The 6,000-nt window shown below is 42.7% G+C and overlaps 1 long non-coding RNA gene across 1 annotated transcript; it reads right to left on the reverse strand.

The window, feature by feature from the left end:
* Positions 1-1,340: 1,340 nt before the first annotated feature.
* Positions 1,341-3,697, reverse strand: LOC310771634. Its single transcript, XR_014552451.1, has 4 exons — positions 3,543-3,697; positions 2,849-2,969; positions 1,829-1,932; positions 1,341-1,635 (listed from the first exon to the last, which is right to left on the reverse strand). It is a non-coding gene; the product is annotated as an uncharacterized lncRNA (long non-coding RNA).
* Positions 3,698-6,000: the final 2,303 nt, after the last annotated feature.

Here is a 6,000-nt window from a genome sequence, read left to right on the forward strand (position 1 = left end):
AGCTATTCATTTAGCCTTTTAGTCCTAAAGATTATATCTTCCAGACTGAAACGTTATAACAGAAGTGGAGTATTGGCCAGAATTACATGAACATTTGGACACTTATTCAGCGGGTATTTTGCATGTTGCGTTCAGTGACAAGAAAGGGTTTTAAGTCGATGGCAATTGTGGTGACATTTAGGAATGACAAATGTGTCTAAACAACAAGTCACTAGTGAATAACTTGCTTCATGAGCAACACTAGAATGAGAAAGGTGATCTAAACAGTAACCTTTATTTACAGAGGAAAAACATCTTGTGCCCTGTTCACAGAAGAGCAATAATACAGTACAATAATAGACAATAGACAATAATAGACAATAGGAAAATACAGGGACAATTTTTTAAAGATAATCTCTTGTGTTATTAATATTATAGCTAGCCCAAGGGCGCGGGAAGCTGGGTGCGGTGGGTGCTGCAGCACCCCCTGGTGGCAAGAGATGTAAAAAAAAAAAAAACAGCATGCTTTTTTTCGCTACTAAAAATCTCTGTGTGGTGGGATATTAGACTGATGTTGGACTGTAAAGTCTCCAGTTGTTTGAGGTGGAAGCTTTATTCCTTCTTTCTAGAAAGTGCCAACAAGGATTAGTGATCTAGTGATTTGGGGGGAGGCCATGGAAGGAGTTGGACTTCAACTTTCTGCCCATGAAACCATTCTTGAATGTGTTTAGTAGGAGGCATTCTTCTTTGGTCCTTACAAAAACATGCAGAGCAATCATCGGAAACAAATTCACCTTTTTCACTTCCCACCCAATTCACCCATTTTCAATAATGAGAGACTAGAGAGAAGGTACAAATAAACTTTATTGATAGTAATTTGATTTGGCCTATGACTCCATGATATGATGACGGTTCCTTCTCAGATGTGCGGAGGACGTCAGTGATTTATAGGATAGAGAATTCCCCCATAGGGAATTCATCAGGAGCCATGACATTGGTGGTGGTCAGGGGAGGAGGTGGGGCGAAACATTGCTTTCAACAAGGTTTCAGCAACTGAGAGGTGACAGCACATAGGTGAGTTACAACACAGCGAGATACATGGGAACTTTTATACAACTCATTCAGTTGATTGGCCAGCAGAAAAACGAGGGAAATTAGCTGATTGGGTATAGTCCAGAGAGAGGGAAACCGTGGGAGACAGTGATTGGACAAGGAATGAAGGGGGCGTGTAAATCAATGAGTGAATTATATAACTGACTGGCACATTTTAATAAAGTGCAGGAAGATAGAAGATAGAATCATGTTGATAATGTAAAGCATAGTAAACTATAGCTTACTGTACAGTGCACACAATCCTAATAATATTAGGATTGTGATTGTAATATGATACTATTAATGTAGATGATATCAGTGTTGTCTGGAGTTATCATTCCAACTTAGAAACTAAGACAGATGTAAACCTGGCCATATTGCATGGTGATACAGATGGGCCCAGCTCAGAGATGCAAAGAAGATGAGTCAACATCAGCGATAGAAGAGCAGTACAGCTGCCTCAGTAATTTCCCTGGATGCACTCCAATTAACACTCCAGTCAAAGGCAGTGAAGTCTCCACATTGGCGATTTCTAGGGAAGTGTCCTCCTCCACCAATACAGAACTGTATTTAAAAAAAAAAAGAGTAAAAAAAATAAAAACACATAGAGACTTGTGTTGTTATACTTGATACTGATGAAGACTTTCCTCTGTCTTACATTAGTTCTGCAGTAACCTAACCCTGGAATACTTCTTTGTTGTAATATCTGCCATTACTGACGTACTGCGTCAAAGTAGTCACTAAAATCAACTCTCACATGTTCAATATCGACTCCTGATGGTTTGGTCCCAGAGCAGATGGCAGTGGCCGCACGCTCACCGTTGATAGCTCTGAAGGTGATGTAGCCTGGGGCAAACTGACCTGATGGAGAAGCAATAAATAAATAAATAAATAAATAAATAGATAGATAGATAGATAGATAGATTGATTGATTGATTGATTGATTGATTGATCGATCGATCGATCAGTCTAGGGCCTGCATGTGTAAAGTTAGTGTAAATAAAGATGATTGAAGCTAGATAGATGCAAAGAGCTTTCACTGGACAGATCACATGAGCACAGAAACCTGCACATACTGTGCATTAGTACACTCTATATCATACATGGGCAAACTACGGCCCGCGGGCGCCACCTCTGTGGCCCGTGATGGAATTGCAAAAAAAAAAAAAAATTTTTTTACATAGTGCACCTGAACGCAACATGCAAGATACCCGCTGAATAAGTGTCCAAATGTTCATGTCATTCTGGCCAATACTCCACTTCTGTTATAGCATTTCAGTCTGGAATATGGAATATCTTTCAATAATCTTTATGACTAAAAGGTTACATTGAATTAGAAATTTAAATAATTAACTCATTGGTTTTGGATTTATTTAGCTTCAAGACTGCATTTTTGTTCGTGTGACCCGCAACACAGGCTTTGATCATCCCGGGCCACTTACTGATACTTATGCTTAAATTAACCCACTCATATTCTGATTTATTTCAAGAAAAACATTTTGGCTAGTGGAAATTCTAATTGCCTGGTAACTTTGAAATCTAGCAGCCATATTGGCAAGTGGTCAAAAAAGTTAATTTCAAGCCCTGAGAGCAGGTGGTGACATAGGAGTGAGTGAGAAAAGGATGAAATATTGATGGTTAAGACTGAATAATGACATCACAACTGTTAATTTAAAATGAGTTATTCCTCTAAACGTGGCTTCAAATGCACCAAATTTTTCATAGACTATCTGCTAGTACACACAACATGCTCATTTGAGCTCACGTCTCGTCTTACGTCTCGCAAGGACTCCATAAAACATGCGTGTGGTCTCTGCATCTCCATGATCATAGATGATAGGGAAGGATGGTCCATTATCCCTGCCTGGACTCCCTTCATTGTACCTCACTGGGTAACGCTTAAAATGGCAAAAATGAAATGTTATTGATATTTTCCTACAGCAAAACACAGTGAAACATTACACATTCAATCATTAAACTAATAGTACTGCAAATAATGTTTTAAATGTAGTGCTTTTACCAGTTAAGTGCTGTAAAAATACTGTACTCTATGTACTGTACTATACTCTACTTTACTGTACTCTACTGTACAGTCAACCTAGTGACATCATCTATCTAGCAGCGCTCCAGTTGGTGAAAAGCTGAAGTGTTCATCTTCCTACCAATTCTAGGTCAATTTCAGACTTGAAAGCAGTGTCCTGTCTACGCTGAGGTGAAATGCAAATGAACAAGAGTCACATGATCAAATGTTTCATGTGAGTCATTCTGATTGGTGTGAATGAAATATCTCCCTGATTCAAATCCCTGTTCACTCCCTGCTAAGCTCAAGCCTTGCAAGTCAACTCAACAGTTCATCCTTTAAGGAACAGGGAATGAGCAGGGATACATTTGGAAAGGAACATCTTTCTTATAGGCTACTGGTTACATACATAACCCAAGTGCAGAATGTATTAAGGCACAGTAGATCTTACTGTAAAGAGTCCAAAGAGGTTCCCCCCATATGCGTATAAGATGCGTCTGGCTGTGTGGTATCGTAGGATGGCTGTGCTTCTCCAGTTCTTCAGTGGGCTGTTGTTGGGAACATGCCACACTGACATATCGCTTGCAGATAAGTCAAAGTAGCCAGGATTCTGGGAAAGAAAGGGAACAAGTGAAGCAACCATCCCTATGTAGTAATTTATTTCAACTGGACTTTAAAGCATTGATGTTTTTCTCATGAACGATGGTTGTCAGTCAGTAGAATCAGTATAGTCAGGAAGCATCTAGTGATCTCATTGCCTCTCCCCAGAATGCAACACTCCTGCTCAGAGTTGCTCTCTCGCTCCATTGATGGAGTCAAATGTCAGTGATTGCTGCTTCCAGTAGACTTTTTGCAGGTGGTTTTGAACAGACAAGAGCTGGATGCTGCTGAAAACACACACAGTATGCAAATGAGAGTGAGACCATGAGTGATACACCACCTGTGACACAAGTGTAGGTGCCCACTGAGCCCTGAACATTAGCGTGCGTGCGTCAGTGTCAGTGTCAGGTGTCAGTGGCAGTGGCAGTGTCAGTACAAGATGCAATGGTGACTGGTGTCTGGTGTCAGGTGTACAATGTAAGAGTTGTTTTGATCTGACTGGCTCTGGCTCTGGCTCTGGCTCGCTGTTGTGTGACGTTGCGCTGTGGCTCTGGCGCCGCCCTGTGGCGTGCCGGGGTTTTACACCACTTCCTCAATCTGCACATGCAGAGAGGGGAGTGAGTGGCATTTGTTTGCTCAGCGTCATTGCCAATCCCACAGAAAGACTACAGCCAACTGTGGGTAAGTTGTGTGCTCCTTGCTCTGTGTCAAAGCTGTCCAAACTCTCATTGAAGTGGTCACACAGTGTGGAAAAGTCCTCAGCATCACATGTGTTGTGTCTTGCTGTCACTCTGGTAGAGCAACACTTTGGTTAGCTGATGGTTGGCTCAAATGCAGTACTGCTGATTGAAACGTGATGAAAAGGCACGCATTGGAATGCAGCTGCGACCTGCGGTGCGACTAGCTTGTTAATGTGGAGCTTTTCTGTCTTTTCAACAAAGTGGGAGCAAGTTGCCGATGGTCTCGCAGTAGTGCTGACCTGCTCCCACTGTACAGGCATGTCAAATAGCATGTTAAATAGCATCACCACGTTGTGTCAGTTCGCTATGTTAATAGGCAAAAGCCATTCATTAGTGTTTGTGGAATTTGTGGAATGTGACTGCAGTTCTTTTTGTGCACCGAAGGTGGCAGCATGGCACCATATATTACATGTCCTTGTAAAAAAACCATGGCTATTTCAAGTATGGGGGATGAGACTGTTGACTGCTGACTGTTGACTCGCCCCCCCCCCCCCACACACACACACACACACACACACACACACACTCACTCACTCACTCACTCACTCACTCACTCACTCAGCCTCCCTCTCAAGTCAAGTGTCAGGTGTCAGTACTTGTACTCAAGTCTTTAAGTCCAAGTCAAGTCTCAAGTCTTTGAGGGGCAAGTCCAAGTCAAGTCTCAAGTCTTTGGTCACAAGTCCAAGTCAAGTCTCAAGTCTGGTGTCAGGTGTCAGGTGTCAGTACCAGACACAAGGCTGGCTGGCCCGAATTACATTTGATCTGACACACGCTGTTGTGTGACGTTGTGCTGTGGCTCTGGCGCCGCCCTGTGGCGTGGCACGGTTTTACACCACTTCCTCAGTCAGCACACGGCATGGCTGCCTGCAGAGAGAGGTGAGTGGCCTTTGTTCGGCCAGTGTCATTGTATTGATACCTAAACGTTGGTCCAAGTCTCAAATGTGTGTTTGCCTCATGTAGTGAGTTGATTGTATGTTATTCTTGGATTTTTCAAAGCAGAGTTGGACTTGAGTTGAGCATTGAGAGGTGTGCATTTGATGTCCTTGTTGGTGAACGTGTTTGATCGTTCCTGTAGCAGTGAGCAAACCTGTGTGTGTGTGTGTCGCTGCTGAGCCAAGACGTTTGCTCTGTTGATTGAATTGCAGGCATGTGACTGATTGCACTTGTTACATAGAATTGTTACGTTGGTATCGTCTACTATTACAGCTAAGATGTGATGCATGGATATTACATTTAGACTGTTTAATAACAATGGAAAATCTTGCTCGTAGCTGCTTTACTAATAGTTGCAGCGCGGCTGCTCAAACACATACAGTACATGACACTGTCAAGTGTCATGGTGTCTGGGGTCAGTACAAGATGTAAGGCTGGCCATGATTACAATGACTCAGCACTTCCTAATCTCTCTCACTCTCTCGCTCTCTCACTCTCTCTCTCACTCTCTCTCTCTCACTCTCTCACTCTCTCTCTCACTCCCCCCCCCCCCAGCTCTCAGGTTGCCATGGTTTCATACAGTAACTCCCCCCCCCCAGCTCTCAGGTTGCCATGGTTTCATACAGTAACTCCCAG

Source organism: Poromitra crassiceps (genome assembly GCF_964638095.1).
Source record: "Poromitra crassiceps genome assembly, contig: HAP1_SCAFFOLD_919, whole genome shotgun sequence".
Classification (NCBI taxonomy): Eukaryota; Metazoa; Chordata; class Actinopteri; order Beryciformes; family Melamphaidae; genus Poromitra; species Poromitra crassiceps.